The sequence below is a fragment of the Peromyscus eremicus genome, chromosome 10 (assembly GCF_949786415.1).
Source record: "Peromyscus eremicus chromosome 10, PerEre_H2_v1, whole genome shotgun sequence".
Lineage (NCBI taxonomy): Eukaryota > Metazoa > Chordata > Mammalia > Rodentia > Cricetidae > Peromyscus > Peromyscus eremicus.
Genome location: NC_081426.1, coordinates 95,777,470 through 95,797,878, shown reverse-complemented (window position 1 = coordinate 95,797,878; position 20,409 = coordinate 95,777,470). Strand labels below are relative to the sequence as shown.

The 20,409-nt window shown below is 42.2% G+C and overlaps 1 protein-coding gene and 1 long non-coding RNA gene across 4 annotated transcripts in view; one reads left to right on the top strand and one right to left on the bottom strand.

Annotated features, from left to right (window-relative positions):
- Positions 1-6,775, top strand: part of LOC131920522 (uncharacterized) — a 41,567-nt gene extending 34,792 nt beyond the window's left edge. For 2 of the 3 annotated variants that reach the window (XR_009381671.1, XR_009381670.1), the window contains exons 3-4: positions 5,784-5,961; positions 6,464-6,775. This is a non-coding gene — a long non-coding RNA (uncharacterized LOC131920522). Of the gene's footprint in view, positions 1-742; positions 824-5,783; positions 5,962-6,463 lie in introns of all 3 variants that reach the window. The other variant, XR_009381672.1, reaches the window with a different exon arrangement.
- The window catches only part of Rpap2 (RNA polymerase II associated protein 2), a 94,484-nt gene that overhangs the window by 15,787 nt on the left and 58,288 nt on the right, over positions 1-20,409 (bottom strand). The window lies entirely within an intron of this gene.

Here is a 20,409-nt window from a genome sequence, read left to right as displayed (position 1 = left end):
TCCTGTAAGCAAAATGTACAGGATAAGGTGTTTATGAATATCATAAACATGCAAGAATTCTCAAAAATATTTAACCAATACAATATCAAGATCATTCACCATGATTCAGTTTTATGTTATGGATGCAAAGATGATCTAATACACTCAGATTAGTAAATAAAACATCACATCAACAGAATGAAGGATAAAAACTATTATTTCAACAGAAAAAATAGCATTTGATGAAATGCAATATCCCTTCATAATAAAAATACCAAACAGGTATAGAAAAAGCTATTTCAACATAATAAAAGCTAAAAACTGAAATTCTTTCCTCTTAAGAACAAGAATGGGACAGGGGTGCCTATTCTCATTGATAATATATTCAATGCACTCACACAAGTTTTGGCGAGAGCAATTAGACAAAAGAAATAAAAGTGTGGTGTGGTGGTATTGTGTTCCCCAAAATATTGTGCACCCTAATAAATTTATCTGGGGTCAGAGAACAGAACAGCCACTAGATACAAAGGCTAGAAAATGGTGGCACTCACGCCTTTAATCCTAGCACTCCAGAGGTAGAAATCCCTCTGGATCTCTGTGAGTTCAAGGCCACACTGGAAATGGCCAGGCATGGTGACATACGCCTTTAATCCCAGGGATTGGTAGTAGAAAGCAGAAAGGTATATAAGGTGTGAGGACTAGAAACTAGAAGCATTTGGCAGGTTAAGCATTTGGCTGGTTAAGCTTTCACGCTTTCGAGCAGCAGGTCAGCTGAGATTCATTCTGGATGAGGACTCAGAGGCATCCATTCTGAGGAAACAGGACCAGCTGAGGAACTGACGAGGTGAGGTAGCTGTGGCTTGTTCTGTCTCTCTGATCTTCCAGCTTCACCCCAATAACTGGCCTTAGGTTTTATCTTATTAATAAGACCATTCAAGATTCATGCTACAGTGTGGTAGCATATATTTAGAGAACTACAAGTTGTAAAAGGTTGGTAGGCAGAAGGACATGTTGATGGGGGACTCACACAAGGTCTGTTAGTGACAGGAATGTCAATGTGGGGTGTGGAGGTTCCTGTAACAAGTCATGGAGCAGATAGCATTCCTCAGGCACTGGATCCAAGATTTCCTGCCTGTTCTAACTTTGAGCTTTAACTGTGCTGCATAATTATACTCCTAGAAAGTTAGCCAAAGACAATTCCTTTAATCTTATTTATCCCCTTACATTTTTCCTTGGAAAATATTTCTTCCCCACCCCCGTTTCTAATAGAAATGAAAATGATTACAAGACTATATAATATGGACCTTCTAAGTGTTGTTAGTTACTAAAATTATTTTTGAAACGAAGGTGGGGTGTAAATGAATACATATACTCTAACAGCTTCTGTGTGCCCAGTGGCTTACTTTTAGAGAGTCATCTATCCTCTCTAGAGAACAGGCATTTGAAGGCAAAAAGGACAGGATGGTTTTGACAAGTTTTAAAATAGTAATACATAAAGATGCTAACCTTGGAAATAGGACTTAAATGCATAATTTTATACATGAGTCAAGAGAATTATGATTTGTTGTATTTCCAAAGTAACTCATCTAGAAGACAAATGGACCAATATATTAAAGTTGCATGTGTTAACAATTCCTTGAATATGTGTTATTAAGTAGCAGCAACCGACTCATACTTCCAACCTGTCAGGCGTATTCTAAATTTTCCAGTTATCTTTAGCAAGAGGCTCTGTCAGCTCTTTTGATCAATCAGTCAAGATTGGAACGTTTTAACAGATTGTTACGGTTTGGGTTAACGACAAGAGTTTTCTGCAGCTACTGTAGAGAAGTGCCCAGAAGCTGTGGGGTTCTTAGACTAGACTGGAGAACCTATGTGGAAGCCTATGTGGAGTCGTCTTGTAAACTACAAAGGACTGAGCAACACAGTACCTGTGTGCTTATGTGCTTACCAGGCTTACTGACAAAGACTTAACTACTGGAACTGTTGTTTTCCTAGTTAACAACAGTCTTTTTTCGTTCTCTTCCTGGCTGAGTGTGCTGCACGTGACAACATTTTCTTTCTTTCCAGAATTCTCCTTTGGGTTTTTCTTTTCTCAGTAGCTCATTAATCATAAACTCAAGTCTCATCCTGGTCCTTTTCTCTTTCTATCACACCACATCCCATGGCTCTGAGTACCCAGTAAAATCGCCTCAGATTTTTCTCCCCTAGGCTGCCCTAGAGGCACACAAATGCATCATTTTCAAACCTGAACTTCTGATTCCTTCCACCACAGCATTCTGGTACCAGAAGGCCCAGTGCTCTCTTTGAAGGGACGGAGGGGTCAGGGCACTGACCTCAGGGCTCTGCACACACCAACTACAGTGGCCTTTACTGTTATGTTTGCAGTGGGGGACTGAACCCAGGGCATGGTGCATGTTAGGTAGCACCCTACCACCTCGCTGCACTCCCACTCATCCTCAGCCATCCTTAACTCTTACCCTGAATGTTTTAGGTCCAAGTAGATGCCATCCTGCGGAGTCCTTGAAGTGCTTCTTAAATCTACTTCATCTACTCCCTTTTCACTGTCTCAGCTCACTTCAGGCAAGTACCCCTTCTTGGGCTACTGCTACATCTATGTAAGTGGTTTCTTCCGTCAGTCCACTTCCATACCTGTTGTCACAATCCTCTCTCACAGATCTGATCACACTACTCCCTTTAATAACAACTTTTAAGAGCATTCTAACTTCTTTGGAACGTTTTTCCTTGTTTTTAACCATATGAATGTATATATCAAATTATATGGAAGAATATGCTATTAGCTATATAAAGTTTGTCTAAGGCACCTGGCCAGGGAAAAACAAACATCACATTTTTCTCATCCATCTTCCCATTCCCACAGGTTTGTTATCTTAATTTGGCAATTATTGCTGGGTGGTGGTGGCGTATGCCTTTAATCCCAGTACTGGGGAGGCAAAGGCAGGAGGATCTCTGGTCTGCAACTCACTAGGCTGTCTTTAAACTTGTGATCTTTCTGCCTCCACCTCGGAATGCTGGGATTACAAGCATGAACCACTACAGCCAGCTCCCATGTTAATTAAAAACAAGTAGCTTTATTATTAATATACTGCTTATAGCTCTACTGATTATGGTGCCAGCAATAAGAAAGAAATCCAAATAAGCCATCTGGCTTTAGGTTATTTGGATCCTGGTCTGGGAAAGGTGTCTTAGAAATCAAAATGATCTCATAAAACCTTCCACCTGCGGGAGAATTTCCCAGGCTCACTTAATTTCAGCTGTATTGACCAATCCGCCTCTGCATCAAGGTTAAATTTATCTCATCTCTAGGGTTTCTTCTCCCAGAGCTCTGCACAGTGGGCTCTTTCCTATGACTTCATTTGGTTTAAATACCTTCCTCTGCTGTGGGATAGTCTCTCTGAAAGTTGTGAATAAATGTGTTGCTCTCACTGGTTGATAAATAAAGCTGCTTGGCCAACGGTGAGGCAGAATAAGGTTAGGCGGTACATTCAAACTGAAGACAGAGATGAAGAAGGAGTTGAGGAGATGCCAGCCCGCCACCCAAAGAGCAACAAGATGCCAACAGACTGGTAACGCCACGGCCATGTGGCAACACACAGATTAATAGAAATGGGTTGAATTAAGTTGTATGAGCTAGTTAATGATAAGCCTGAGCCATAGGCCAAACAGTTTGTAATTAATATTAAGCCTTCTGAGTGATTATTTTATAAACTGCTACAGGCTGGGCAAGACACAGGAAAACTTCTGGCTACATTTGGTGCTTACCATCAGGCACTGATCCACATAGACCTGAGAAAGCTTAAAAAAGATTCTGAACACACAGAAATGGAGCCACACTGGGCTTCCTAGTCTCACAGTCTCATGCCAGCAGCAGCACAGAGATGCTTCTCCTAACAGCTGCCTGCAAGGTGGAGCTGGCCACCAGCCGCCATGAGCTACGTGGTGTGGTGGGTTTCCACAATCTCTCCCACGGGCTGTGGTACAGAGGCTTCTCCCAGGCACTGAGTGTGGGATTGAGAACACAGCTGCAGGCTTAAAAACACAGCTATGTGCTACTTAATATTGCTTCCTAGAACTGGGGAGGTAAATGTGACTCAGTACCTGAGCCATGTTGAAAAGCTGAGTAGGGCAGAGCCAGCAGCCAGGGCTGCCACTTCAGTCCTAGCCACATTGCAGTTTAAAGCAATGGTCAGAAAATGATTACAGATACACAATAAAACAGATTCAGATGGAAAAAAAACCCTCTAAATGGGTTAGTGTGTTTAAAAATACACATAGGCTTGAGAGAGAGAGAAGAAAAGAGTAGAGAAAATCTCTAAAAAGTAACAGAGTAATTTAAAAAAGGCCACATAAAGATGGAATATACACAGAGAGTCTGGATACTGTCTATTAATGTGTTGTCTTTGGGATTTTTTTTTTAATTTTTATTTTGCAATACAATTCAGTTCTACATATCAGCCATGGATTCCCTTGTTCTCCCCCCTCCTGCCCCCCTCACCTTCCCCCCAGCCCGCCCCCCATTCCCATCTTCTCCAGGGCAAAGCCTTCCCTGCAGACTGAGATCAACCTGGGAGGGGACTGGACCTACCTGGACTGAGTCTTTGGGATTTTTAACTGCAGAGAGACATTTGATTTTAGGGGCTGCTAAGTTAAACCAACATATATCTTAAAAGTATCTTGACTTCAAAATTTGGGTCTAAGGATGTGTTGCTTTGGAAAAGAGTTTCTGCTTTTATTTCCACAGAAGATGAGAAATATATATATCAAAAATATCAACATACTTTATATTAGTATGGATTTTGGGTTATTGATACAAATTTAAGGCTAATTTTGTTATATGTATAGTTCTACTCTTGTTTAAGGAATTAGGTTTATGCAGCTCATTTAAAAATGTAATATATAGTTAAGAAATACAAGTTAGCAGTCATCTATAATAATCAAACTTACAGTCATGTTAGTTAGATTTTATAGATATGCAGAGATATATTTCAGATGGATAGGTAATCTTCAAACAATTCAAAGATCTACAGAATATGGCATTTAAAATGTTTTAATAACTTAGTCTTTTATGGACAGTAAGACATGTCTGCTCTTGGCAGCACCAATTTACTTCAGAGATGATGGGCATTGAAGTAACTCATTATGGAGTTTGCTTACAATGTGGAAAAGGCTAGTCATTTAGGCAAGAAACTGTGCTTGCCTGGACTGCTTGACAATATGCAGGACCCATAGAAAGTGACCACTGAACTTTGCTAAAACAAGGTGAGATGGTCCTTCAGGTTCCTACTTCACAGAAGAAACTGCCAGACATTCTGCAGGACACAGAAAAAAAGCGACTGATGAATTTTGCCAATAGGCAGAACAGTCCTTCACATTTCCTGCGTCACTGAAAATTCTGCCAGATACTCTAGGCCTGTAGGCTGAAGATGGATACCCCAACATTACAGAGGAACTTTGGGTGACTGTCCAGGCAGCCAGATGTCTCTGACATTTCTAGAATTTTAGAAGTTGCTTATAGTGCACTTCCTGTTTACTCAAATAATATCCTTCTGGTGTCTTTGATGGAGTTGAGGACAAGATAGTTACAATAATAGTTTTCCTTGGTTACATTAAAAGGTAAATTAGATATGAAACTTTAGATTCACAAATATAGATGATAGATTATTTTCTTTAATTTTGCCAAACACAAATAAACTAGATATTATAACTGTAATTACTGCTTGACAACTGTTCTGTTATATATAATTTTACTGTGTTAAAATGAAAATCTTCCTTCTTGATTTGATTAGATGGAAAAGGGGAAGTGCTGTGGGATGTTGCTCCCATTGGTTAATAAAGAAGCTACTTGGCCTATGGCAAGACAGGTTATAGCCAGGAGGGAAATACAAGCAAAGATACAGGGAGAAGAAAGGTGGAGTTGGAGGAGATGCTGAGCGCTACCGGGGAGCAAGATGTAATGGAACACAGGTAATGCCAAGAAGCCATGTGGCAAAACACAGATTAATAGAAATGGGTTGAATTAAATTGTAAGAGCTAGATAATGATAAGCCTGAGCCATAAGTTAACAGTTTGTAATTAATATTAAGCCTTCTGAGTGATTATTGTATAAGCTGCTGCGGGCCTGGGAAGACAGGAGACTCCGGCCACATTCCTCCCACTGCAGTCGTCGTCCTCCCTCATTGCTGTGCCTGACTCCTCTCCACAGTCCTTCCTGTCTCTGACTCTGTTATCTGTTTACTTGTCTCTCCCATTTGAAAACCATCACTGGGCCGTGACCTCCTTTATCTTGACTGTATCTTTGACATCTGTCCCACTGCAGCAAGCCAGTAACTACTAACTGAAGGTAGCTTAACAGGTCATTTTGTTGTATTGCTGCAAGGTTTCTCTCTTTATCATAACATTCCCCCTTTCATTTTTAGAGGAAAAGATGGAGGGCGATTTTTGATGCTTCCTTTTTGCTTGCATACAGCTGCATCTTCCTGCCAGAATATTCCCGAGCACCAGCCAGGGATTTAAAATGAGCTTTCAATGCATCAGGGGACCAAGTACTACAGAGGACTTCCACCTACTCCTGTACTTTCCCTCTCACTTCTGTCTTGGAATTCTGTGTTATCAGAGCAGTCAGGGCCCCAGCCTGGGCCCCAGCAGCCCTACGAGAGTGGCTCTGACCCCATCCTCCACAGGCCACTTCCACAAAGACTCATGAGATAAGGGAAAGGAGATTTACTCAATGTGGTCACTTTGGGAAGAGGAACAAATAAAGAAATCTAGTTACACTTCTGGCCCTCTAAGTCCTGACATGAGGTTTAAGTCTGAACAGAAGGCAAGAAGTAAGCATAACTAGGCAATCCTGGTCTAGGTGTAATCCGCCATTACTAACCCATGTCCTGGCTCCAGTATTTTCTGTAGGTAGTCTAGCCGAAGTCATCAAAACTGTGTGAGATCTCTTTCTAGGAGGTGAGTTCCTCCTCGGGCTGGCACTAGGGTTAAGCCTTTTTCCTTTTCCCAGCATAAAGTTCCTGGCAAACACAGGCAGGGGACAAGTGTCCCTAAAATACCTTTGTTCCTGCCAGAACAGTTACATGGGAAGCACAGATTCTGCCAAGAGGAGGAAACAGTGCTGAATGTCACTGGGCAGGCTTAATCTGCAGCTTTTAATTTACTTCTTGCCGGGTGGTGGTGGCACACGCCTTTCATCCCAGCACTCTGGAGGCAGAGGCAGGCGGATCTCTGTGAGTTTGAGGCCAGCCTGGTCTACAGAGTGAGTTCCAGGAAAAGTGCCAAAACTACATGGAAAAACCCTGTCTCGAAAAACAAAAACAAAAACAAAAATATTACTTCCTGTCCTAAAACCAGCCAACCAAGCAACCAGTTGGCTCCAACAAGAACAACAGCCATGAACTGACTATGTTGCTCAGGCTAGACCCAAACTCCCAGGCTCAACTGATTTTCTTCTTGCCTCTATAATTGAGCTGGGACTACAGGGTACCTATGACCACCACTGTGCTGGAATTCGAAGTCTCTCTCTCTCTCTCTCTCTCTCTCTCTCTCTCTCTCTCTCTCTAACACTTAAAAATATCATCTTTTGGGTGCTAAAGAGATGGCTCTTGTTCATGCAGAGGACCCAGATTTGGTTCCCAGTGCCTACATGTGATTCACAGACATTTATAACTCTATTCCAGGGCTCGGACATCATCTTCTGACATTTGAGGGAAAACAAATGCTCTTGTTTTTGTGGGTTTGGGGGTCAAGCATAGGACTTCATTTATTCTAGATAAATACTCTGCCATTATCTAGCCCTAGCCCTAGCCCAGAGCCTTTCGTCCCCTACCCCCTCCTTTTTAATACAAGGTCTCACTATGTAGCCCTGGCTGCCCTGGAAGTCACTATGTAGACCAGGCTGGCCTTGAACTCACAGAGGTCCACCTGCCTCTGCTTCCCAAAGTGTTGGGATGCCATGTAACTACTCTGTATAACCCATGTTCTTTCCTGTACTCCCATCAAGTTTCTAAATGTAGTGAAATAGTGCCCCAGGATACAAATATTGTCTAAATCCATTACTGCAAAAATATAACATAAACCCAAAGACTACACTATGGAATCTTTTACTTCTAAGTTATCTTTGAAGTATACCTGCAGGAGCTTACCAAATACTTAACCCCCTTTTGTAAAACTGACTGCCGTAAACTTTGAGATAGGCTATGTTGCCCAGGCTGGTTTTGAATTCCAGGACTCCTGATCTTCCTCCCTTAGCCTTCCAAAGGCGAGATTATAGGAGTGTGCTCTATCCTCAGCTAACATTATCCTGTTCAATCTTTTCATTAAAAACAACCTTCCATACACTGAAAGAGACTAGAGTCTCTATTTTAATCCCTAAACTTTTAAATAACTTCTAGTTAATTCAGCGATAGCAACACACCAAGTTGATATTTGACAATGTGTTTCTCTAGGAAATACCTTTAAAATCATTGATAGAGAATGTGGATGGCAGTGAATTTTTAAAAAAATAATGCTTAAATTTGTCTAAGTGTGAATGAGAGCAAAGGTGACTTCGCCTAAAGGACTGTTTCACACGTTCCATACTAGAGGGTAGTACCCTGTAACATAAAATCACATGTAAGAGAGAGACTTCTCATGGAAACTGCAGGGATTCAAATCTCAATGCTGAAAACAGGCATCTACAGCGTCTTCACCCTGCGGCAATCGGTGTGACAACAAAAGCAAGGCCAAGTGTGAAATAGCACCTCAGTGATAAGCCTTCTGGCCTGCTGCTCCACATATGTTACACATCAAAAGGAGAGCACACGTCAGGCTGGAACACCGTTTGCTACGACAACATCTGGTCAACAGGGCTAGGAGGAGTAGGAAGAGTTTCAAAGTCTGGGCACGACAATGGAGGGATTTTTATAAAGCATTGTGTTCAAGGATTCAGAGCTCTGAAAACTGCTGGTTAAGCCTCAGAAATTACCCACAGGTCTTGGGTTTGTTTTCCATCACCAGAGAGAGCCATATAAAGCATTCAAATCTTAGTTTATCGAACAATTAGAACTAAACAACAGATTCAATGCTACATTATCCATCTGTCGGGCAATGAAAGTCGGTACTGAACTTGGATTTTTCAGTGGCTTTCGCCATTGTGATCCCTACTGCCTCGGTCACTGCACCAGGTTAAAGCACTGGGGCCTCCACTCAGGCGCTCCGAGGACACCAGACATCCAGCAGTCTGAATTAGCACTTCCCAAATATCTATGGGCATGTGCATCGGAGACATCCCAGAACTGCACCCTTAACACTGATCTGAAGCAGGAGCATTCTCTCCTAGGAAGTGCTCTGAGTCAGGCAGCCTGTTCTAAAATGGCACTAGAAAGAACATCTCCCTCACACACAGAGTGATCTAAGTGAAGAGAGAGCTGTGAGAAGGTCTGTGTGAGTAAATGTCACCAGAAAGCACAATGCTGTATGGTTTAGAGGTGGAGGAAGGGACAGGAAGCAAAAAGCCACACTTTTTTACCTATCAGATTTGAGAAATTACTGAGTTCATACAGAGTTCTGCTGCAGGGAGGGAACCCATTCTGCTGCTCACTATGCATAAAGGCCATGGACACAGTGACTGTTAAACGATAACACTGGGATTTTCAAGAAAAACTCCAAACCTTCGCCCCTCTTATTCTCTGTAAGTTAGAGCCAGGGAGGAGGAGGTACAAAGAGAAATACTGTCAGTGTTTGCAGACATTGTATTTATCACGTTAGCAATGTCGAAAGACACATGAAGCCTGGAGTGGAGGCTCACATTCAGAATCCCGGCACTTTGGAGGCAGGGCTATCAGATGGGACCCTATTTTAAAGACCACATAACAAACATAATACCTGACAGTCTATGGGATTAGAGTCAAACAAAAGCAAAACCTGTTGGGACAGACAAGACAGTTTCGTTTTTCAGAGGTTTATCTAAATTTTAAAATGAGATAGGGTCTCACTACAAAGGCCAGTCTCTTGCCTCAGTCTCTTGAGTGCTGGGGTTACAGGTGTGCACTACCACGCTCGGCTGAAGCACTTCATTAAGAACAGTGCAGGTGAAAATCTAAAAAGTTTAACTGTGGTATTATTTTATGAGGTTATACCACCTATTTTTCTCAAATGTGATTCAGTGTTAGTCTATTTTGCTGCTCCATATACTCAGCTAGGATTTATCCTTCTCTCCAGAAGAACTAAATGACAGATGATTAAACCAGAATTCCTGTCTTTACCACCCTACGTTCACACTCAAAAATGAAACATTGGCAACCTGTGATTAGTAACACAAAAGCTCAAGATGTCGTCTATCTTCAGAAAGTTGAGGATTCACACAAACCCTAGATATAATGCAAAATGTCTTTTTCAAAAATGAAAAAAAAGGGTATATATTTTCAAAAGGAATTCTGAATTCTGCCTGTATACTTAAGGGCTCTTCAGGATGCAAATAATCAGAATTTCAAATTTCAAGTTTCATATTTAACATGAACTTTCTTTACCCTGTGGTTTCTTGGACAAAAGGCAGAAAGTCCAACTCCAGGGGCAGCTACAAATCAGGCCTATGGATCTGATTTCTTCCCCACAATAAAACAATAATCAGTTGAACTAAAAGTCCAAAAAGTCACCATGCTGCAGAGCCTTCCCCTTTCTATAAGATAACACAGGCTTGGCCATGTGCTGTGGCAACTACTTCATGGTAGTTTTCTGTTTTGTTGACCCCTGACAAGAAAACAAATACCAAGAGGTCAGAGCTGAGTTTCACGTTCAGACACCCCAGCCCTCTGGTTTACTTGGCCCCCTTGTGGGGGATCCAAACACAAGTCAGTGATTTACAACTTTCTAAAAAGATTTTTTTTTTCTTTTTTAAATGAGACAACTTCTTGGTCTTTCTGTGAAGTTGCAGCAGGTGTTAACTCCAAGATGAGGCCCAAGCAACTCTCTTAAGGTCATGTAATTAACAAGTCAGTAACAGATGAGCAAATAGCCCCAGAAGCACCCCACAGTCTGCACTTCTAACCACGAGACCACAGTAGCTCACACATCTGATTCATTTTAAGAACTGAGCAGGTCTCATGATTTTCAAAGGCCATTGTGTATGCTCTTCAAATAAAGCATGAGGTCTGCCATTACAAAGTAAACACCCCTTCCACTGTGTGCCTCTGCCTAAGCAGCCTGGTGGACACAGCTCAAGCAACTGAGAAGGTACCTTTCTACTCAGCACCCCAATAAACCCTTAGTTAAGACACTGGTTCTTGGTTCTCTGTGTACAATTAGCCTCTTAGGAAACTATAAACAAAACTTCTGTTAGGTCTTACAAAGCAAAACTTGTGAATCAGTCATTAGTAAATATATTTTTTAAAGTTCCTGATGTGATTTTAATGGGTAGCCAGGATACAGAAACAATAATTCAAAGTTCCCTTAATTTTTAAAACTGGATCTTGTGGTGTTGCCTGAGCTGGTCTTGAACTCTCAGGCTCATGTTCTCTGGTCCTGGCCTGAGGAGCTGGAACTCTAGGCACAGACATCCATATCCTACATTTTTGAATTGAATAAACTGGTTAAATGCAATCATGTTGAAGCTGTAGGCAAAGCGTTACTACATTCTGGATATTCACTATGCTGAGAGAAACTGAACAGTAAAGGGAATCTTCTTTGCAGGTCTTATTCATAAGTGACTAAATAAAAGAGGTGAAGGTAGTGACAGAGAGCTTTCAATGACATGTCAGACATACACAACAAGGAAACTCATTTCGCTCATAAGCCACAGCACCACAGATGCTTGCACGGAGAGACAATCTGTGGACATGGTGATGGCTCCAATAGAGAAATGTTAGACGTGAAGATGAGGCCACCTTACAAGTTAAGTGGATGGATTTGGGAACTCACTAGATACTTAAAAAAATTAATTTGTTCTTAGAAATTTTGCACATGTACACAGTGCATGCTGCCTATTCTCATCCCCACCTCTCTACCACTACTCTACCCACCCCACCCTTCCTACAACCCCTCTCATGTTCATGTCTATTCATTTTATTTTGTGATTTGCTGAGTTTAATTAGCTCAGGCCATCTTATGTGACCATGGGTTTGGAGTTATCTGTTGAAGCCTGGTGGGCTTAGGTACACAACTAAAGACAGTGATTTCCCCCCTCTCCCAGAGGCTATGAGTAGTCAACAGTTCAGAGGTAAAGGAGTGAACCCTATGAACCCTTCCTGCTTCCATGTCTGATTGTTGATAGGTGGTCCTTGTATGGGCCCACTGCAGGTACCTACAGTTGTGTACTAATGATTGCAAAGGTTGTATCTGGTGGGGGTTTTTTTTGTTGTCCCCCCCCCCCCACTTTTTTGTTGTTGTTTTAATCTCTCTATCCAGGACATGGCTCAGTGGTTAAGAGCATGTACTGCTTGCTCTTTCAGTGGTCCTAAGTTCTGTTCCCAGCATCCACATTGGGCAGTTTATAGCTGCCTGTAATTTCAGCCCCAGGGGCTCTGATGCCCTCTTCTGGCCTCACTCACACATGTGTCCACACACACAGACACACATAAATAAAAATAAAAAAAAAAAACCGCTATCCCAATCAGGATTTAAACTTTAGTGAGGAGACTATAATAGCTAGGTGGATGCATGAGACACACAGCAAGTAGACCTGTTTAAGAAGGCAGTCTAGGCTGATGCACTTTAGCAACAGTGGGATTGGAGAAAACATCACATAAAACAAACTGTAGCTTTTAATCCCAGCACTTGGGAGGCAGAGGCAAGTGGCTAGTCATTTGTGAGTCTGAGGCCAGCTTAGGCTGTACAGCAAGTTCCATATCAACCAGGGTTGCACAGTGATAGCCTAACTCAAAATAAAGCGAAAATGACAAGACAGAGTAATCAGATATGAAAAGTAAAGGGCCCCTGGGTTTGGTCCTCAGCTCTGGAAAATTAAAAGAAAAAAAAAAAAAAAAAAGAAAAGTAAAGGGCAAGTGTATTAGTCAGGCTTCTCGGGAGGAACAGAACTTATAGAATCAATCAATCAAACTATCTATTCTATTCTATTCTATTCTATTCTATTCTATTCTATTCTATTCTATTCTATTCTATGTAGGGGATTTACTGGAATGGTTTACAGACTAGTCCAGCTAGTCCAACAATGGCTGTCTACCAAGAAGGCCCAAGAACCCAGAAATGGGTTCAGTCCATGAGGTTCAATGTCTCATCTGGTCTCCAGTATACTTCAGAATCCCAAAGTAGGCTCCAACACCAGTGAATAAATGGAGTTGCTGGAGAGAGGGCAAGCAGGCAAAATGCAAGAACTTCCTTTTTCCAGGTCTTTAGATAGGCTGCTAGCAGAAGGTGTGACTCAGATTAAAGGTGGATCTTTCTACCTCAAAAGATCCAGATTAAAGTTGGGTCTTCCCAGCTGGGAAGTGGTGGCACACACGCCTTTGATCCCAGAACTGGGGAGGCAGAGGCAGGCAGATCTCTGAGTTTAAGGCCAGCCTGGTCTACAGAGTGAGTTTCAGGATAGCCAAGGCTACACAGAGGAAACCTGTCTTGAAAAAAAAAAAGGGGGGGGGGTCTTTACACTTCAAATGATTTAATTAGGAAAAATCCTTCACAGGTATACCCAGCCACTTGGGTGTTAGTTAATTCTAGATGTAGTCAAATTGTTGGCCAACAATAGCCATCACAGCAAGAGAAAAGAGTACCCCTCAACCCCAGCTTTTTAGATAAGTTCTCATTGTAGTCAGGGCTGGCTTTGAACTCTTAGCAATTCTTCTGCCTCAGCCTTTCTAGTTCTAGGGTTAAAGACTTGACCACTGTGCCTGGCTGACAAGCCAGTTTTCAGTGCTGGGTAATCAGAAAGACACAAAAGAAATAAGGGTCATCTGAAAGGGAAGATATGTTGGACCTCCATTTTGAGTCTCAAGTGCCCAAGGGACATTCAACTAGAGATGATCAACAAAACAATCTCATCTGTACTGTGGGAGAGATGTCAGGGAAGGAGACACAATTTTGGGATGAGGACACGTGAAATACTTGGCTGAGAAGAACAATTTTGTTCCTGAAGTAACTCCACCCCAAATATATTTGCTGTAACTTCTTTGTGTGTGCATGTGTGTATGCACATGTGTGAGTATGTATGTGTGTGTATGCTTGTGCATGAGAGAATGTGTGTACAATGTATGTGTGCACACAGTGCTCACGCAGAGTCTGAGGACAACCCAGGTGTTGGTCCTTACTTTCCATCTTGTTTTGAGACAGTTGTTTCTTTGTTTTCTCAGAGTGTGCTGGCCTGTCAGCTTCCAGGAATTCTGTCCTCCATATCCTTGTAGGAACACTGGCATTAACAGACACATTTTAAATCAAGCTTTTTACATGGGTGCTGGAGATTCAAACTCAGGTCCTAATGCTTGCACAGAAATGCTTTTACCCATGGAGTCACCTCCCCAGCTCCTTGGTCTCTTTCTGGACCCAATCTTGTTATTACTTTCTGAATCTCTGTCCCCTTATCTTAGCTATCCTATGTAGCAAAACTGCAATCCAAGATCAATACTGTTTTTTTTTCCCATACCACAGGGTGACTGTGAACTTCTAGGGTAGAGTTTAGGAGTGAGGGTTGGGGAGAAAGGAACTCTGGTTGATAGCACTACAAATCCATGAGCATTGGCCTCATCAAGATAATATATGTTAATCTCCTGTTGTTCGTGGCCAGCTCCTTTTCTGGATCTCGAGGACCACTGTTAACACATTTCATCCAGACTCCACCTCAATAGCCTTTCATCCCACCTCACCAAAAACAAAGTGTCCTATTAAAAGTCCCTGTCTTCTATTTACAAACCTATGCAATCATCACATTGTTCTTTACTGTTTTCTACCTGACTAGAACAGCTGGTATTGCTCTTCCACTCAAGCTACCCTCTCTGCTTATGTCCACAATCCCATTTCTTTGCAACTGTGTTCTACCATTTATACACTACTCTCAGCTTCAAATTACTAAATTTTTTTTTTTTTTTTTTTTTAAGACAGGGTTTCTCTGTGTAGCTCTTGCTGTCCTGGAACTCACTTTGTAGACCAGGTCGGCCTTGAACTCACTGAGATCCACCTGCCTCTGCCTCCCAAGTGCTGGACTAAAGGCATGTGCCATCACACCCAGTCCAAATTATTAGTTTTTAATGATTCCTCCCCCATGCCCTTAACTAAGTTAACAAAACTAACCTAAGCCTCTTTCTAAAACTGTTACTATTGAATCTCTCCTCCTCTGCATTTTAGTATAAATGTATTTATTATGTATGTGTGTGCATTTCCAGTATGAAGCAATATGTTCTTGATATTTTATGGCACAGAATACACTAATTATTCCAAAATGGCAGCAGCCAACTCCCAAACTTGCATGTAGGATGGACGGTGGTACGACACTAGCAGGAGAGAGAAAAACAAAGGGTTCTAGCCTTGTTCCTCCCTTTGGCTCTTCTTATGTGCTCAGGAAGTCTGTGAACATATATAAAGAGGAACAGAATGGGATATTTATATTTCAGCTCCAAGAACAGCAAGAGTTTACTGTTAACTAAAGTTTTAAGTCTCCGTAATACACAAAATAAACAGATTTGAAAGTTAATAAAGGAAAAATTGGCAAGCATTCTACATTTAGGAATAATAATTTTTCTTTTTATAGCTTCATTTAAATTTGCAAGACTACTGAATAAAATGGATTTCACAAAACTAATTAAAGGGAGCCTTTGTACTAAGGTGAACATTTCTATCAGGACCTATTAATATCTGATAAACACCTTTGTGCCAGTCACCCTGCTTCTGCCTTCTAAGTGCCGTGATTGTAGGCACATGCCACCACAGCTGGGCTGGACAATTCTTCCAGTGTTTTACCTATTGGAATCTGCCACTGAATTAAAGAATTTACTAAGGCTAGGTGTGGTGGGGGCACATCTACACTCCCGACAACTGGGAGACCAAGGCAGTAGACTCTTAAGACTGAGGCTACCCTGGGCTGCATAAAACACAGCTCTCTAGATCTCTGTTCACTTATTCTGCAATCATAAGAACAACAAAGCCAAACCCAGGGCTGGTGAGCTGGCTGAGTGTTATAAGGGTGCTTGCTGCTAAGCCTGATGACCTGAGTTCAATCCCTGGAACCCAGATGGTGTAAGGAGAGAACTGACTCCTGCAGGCTCCCTGACCGTCACTGCTTAGCAATTTATGGCATAGTTAATAATAAACCTAGATGTATGGGGATGTGTCTTTAGTTATTTTTTTTAAATTATAATTTATTAGTGCATTTTTTGTTGGGGTGTGGGGCATATCTGTGCCAAGCCATGCCTGTGGAGGTCTAACAACTTGCAAGAGTTCTATTCATTCATCTGATTTACTCAAGGATGTTCCCTGAGTTACAGTCAGTGGGCGGCACCAGGAGATGAGACAGTAGCAACCCACACAGCAACTCCACAGTGTGGAGGCTGTTTTTGTAAGAACACAGTTTCAAATCCACTGCACTGACTGTAGACATTTTTCCTGATTTAGTACCATTTACACATTGTCCAAACACAATATTTAGATAAGTAGAAAGTCTCTTATTTTTACAGAGACTTATGTTTATATCTATACATTTTTTGGGGGAGAGGTGAACTACATGATTATGTCCTGAAGACTGGCCATGGAAAACAGAAGGTAAAAACCATAAATATGAGAGAAAAGTCACTAGGTTTAAATACTAACAATTGCATAAGCCAAACTTCAAACTTCAGATTGCTGCCTTAATTTTCCTTAGGGCAAATCACCGGTCTGGAGTGGAAGGAGAAAGAATTGGAACCACTAAAGAAATAATAAGAGTAAAATAGTGTTGGAAGCAGAAATACAGTTTATCATAGTTTTAATTTGTGTGTGTGTGTGTGTGTGTGTGTGTGTGTGTGTGTGTGTGTGTACACTAAACCCAAACCCAGCTTTGTGCAGCCAAGACCAACATACGCCTCTACCAGCCCCAGTTCTTCATTTTTGAAATGAAGAGGATGAGTAAACCTTTACCAAGCAACAGTAAATTCAAGTCAAAGAGAGAAACGTGGGGGAGAGAATGGGAAAGGAGGGAGGCTAAGGGAGGGAGGGTGAAAGAGAAAGGTAAATATGCCTTTGGTGACATTTTGAGTCTCTTAGACATGTCGGCCATCTTTTCAAGTATGGCTTTACTGTAGTGAACACCTCCACAACTCACAGAACTCTGTCCATCCCTAACCCTCCCTCTCCCAGTTTTTAGCTGGATGTCAGGGTATGCACCTGCAGCTGGTGAGACTCCTATGCCTCATTATAAACAAGTGCCGCCTCAGCAAAACCCCAACTTCAATCTAACTCCTCACACTTCCAATGAAGGAAACAACACCCAGCGAGGCTGAGTCACTTGTACAAGGCTGAGTTCAGGGCTTCGGAGGCTCTCGTACAAGCTCTGTCTCTAGGGCAACGGAACTGACATTTAATGAAATAAGGCTTACTAAAAGCTAATTACATGAATTAAAAATCCTATTAATTCTATCTTAGGTAAGCTGGATGTAGTGGTGCACTCATATAATCCTAGTACCTGGGAGACTGAGGCAGGAGGACTGCTCTCAGTTGTGGTCAGCATGGCAGCCTGGGCCACAGAGGGAGATTATCTCAAAAACCAAAATGCACACAAAAATTTACCTTAGGTAAAAGATAAAATCACCAAACTAAAGAAACTAATAGGTACGTAAGGCTAGTTACTTGATAGTGTTCTAAGAGATCAGAGAGGGCAGATAAGAAAGCACACCACAGAGGGTCATGCCATCATGGGCTTTCCACTCCAGAGCTATTAACTGGAAAACGAAGATAAAAACTTTGATTATAGAAGACCATGGCAGCCAAATAAAATAAAATGTTTTTCTTCTAACAGATGGCTCACGCCCTGATGATGTTTGCATTTAAGGGTTTAGGATTACCTATTAATAAGGAAGCAGGGATGCTTTCCATCAATATTTCTAATTCAAAAGAAACAAGTCCTTTGTAAATCACTGTGGAGTGATATATTGTACGCGTGTTTGTTTAAGGGGCTGGGTAAGTAACTTTAAAACTTTATGTCTGAATCCTGTTTGTGGCAGGTCTAGGAGGCAGCTGTGGACGAGACGACAGCTTTTCCTCAGAACTCGTGCTCAGGGAACACTCTCCTTTTCAATGCCGTGTGAGCAAGTGGAATCAGCAGGGGCACCCACACAGTGTTTACCATGCTCTCCTCTCTAGTGGCAAACCCCAAGGCTGGGTAACACTACCAGCAAGCTCAGGGAGCCTGGTCACATATGCAGACAGTATTAGGAAATAGGGGCTGGCTGCTGAGGCTGAGGCCGTGATTAGTAAGGGCCAACAGCTATTAACTACCCCACCCTCAAAACTGCTGGTGCCTGGAAAGGGAATCTGGAGAACCCATCTTTTTAGCTTTGTTTTGCTGAGGAATCTTGTTTTGTTTTTTTGTGGTGCCAGAGACAGAACACAGGGGCCTCATACACTGGTAATTTAATCATGGATTAAGGCAGTAGGTTTGGGGACTCCAGAAAGTTATGGATGAATAAAAGACTAAGCTACAAAATTGCTAAAGATGTAGGAAATTCTAAGGAAAAAAATCTTTGTAGAAAGTAGGCTTTGATTAGAAATTTTAAAAAGTGTTATTTATTTATTTTTTAAGAAAGTATCTGAATTTTGGGGTTAAGGAAATAGCTGAGTGCTTATGTGCAAGCCTGCTGTCCTGAGTCAGAGCCCCAGAACTCGCGTTAAGAAGTTGGGTGCAGTAGTGTGCATCTGTAACCCAGCACACGGGAACTGCCTGCCCCAAGCCTGCAGGTCAGCTAGTCTAGAGTAAGCAGCACAATGGCAGAAATGCAAGGTGGAAAGTGAGAAGTGACTCCAGAAGTTGTCCTCTGTCTTCCATGCACACCCTGTGACATGAGCATGCCCCTAAATGAATTTCTACAGGCCTCTCTGCTGGCTAAGAGGAAGGTACTTCAGTTACAAATATGTGTTACAAATTGGTTCTGATGAGTTATAAAATGTTTTTTAAAAAATAACATGTCAGGCAGTGGTGGCACATGCCTTTAATCCCAGCACTCAGGAGGCAGAGCCTGGTGGATCTCTGTGAGTTTGAGGCCAGCCTGGTCTACAGAATGAGATCCAGGACACTACCAAAACTACACAGAGAAACCCTGTCTCAAACACCCCCAAAAACAAACAAACAAACAAATAAAAATTAAAAAAAATAAAAAAAGAACACAAAGTTGGTAGGTAGGGAAGTAGGGAGGTGGGAAGAGTTGGGGGAAAGGGATGAATATGATAAAAATATGTGTACAAAACTGTACACACACACACACACAGAGAGAGAGAGAGAGAGAGAGAGAGAGAGAGAGAGAGAGAGAGAGAGAGAGAGGGATTGATTTTGCTTTTTGTGAGATAGGGGCTTAATTAACTCTAGCTCAGGCTAGCCCGGGCCATCTATGTCCTTCCCCCAGGCTGGCTTTGAATTTACTGCAGCCCTCCTTCCTCCTCCTCCCAAAGTACTGGGTTCCTAGCATGAGCCAAATACCTGGTGTGAGTGTGCATTCTCTCTCTCTCTCTCTCTCTCTCTCTCTCTCTCTCTCTCTCTCTCTCTCTCTCTCTCTCTCTCTCGTACACACACACACACACACACACGGTGGTATCTGGTATCTGGGTTGTTTAGAGAGCATGGCCTTCTTGGAGGATGCTGCTTTGAGGTCAAAGTCACACACCATTCCCGGTTTACTCTCTGCTGCGGCTGCCATGATGGACTCCAACCCTCTGAAACTGGAAGCCTCAATACCCTTCCTTTTATAAGTTGCTCTGGTCATGGTGTTTTATCACATCAACAGAAAAGTTAACTGACACCCTGCTCCCACCAACTCTTCCCAGATCCACCTCCCTACTTCCCTACCTACCAATTGTGTGCCCTTTTGAAAAACATTTTATAACTCATCAGGACCAATTTGTGGTACTTATAGTTTTTAACTGAAGTACCTTCTTCTTAGCCAGAACAGTTAGGGTTAAGTTGTGCACGTGCGTGCATGTGTGTGTGTGTGTGTGTGTGTGTGTGTGCGCGCGCGTGTGTGTGCGCGTGTGTGCGTGTACACTCACACCAGGCTCATGTTGGTAATCCAGTACTTTGGGAGGAGGAAAGAGGGCTGCTATAAGTTCAAAGCCAGCCTGAGGGCTGGGGGAGTGTAGCTAGAGTTGTCCTGCCTGGCCCATAGTCAGGACAATGGCGCCCAATGAGTTGGCAAGGGTTTCCACCTAAAACCTGACAAAAGATTCTAAAACGGAGCTAAAAACAGTTCCTAACTGTCTCTCTCGGTTTGAGCTACTGGCAGGTTCCTAGCGTGCACGCTCGACCTGCCGTAT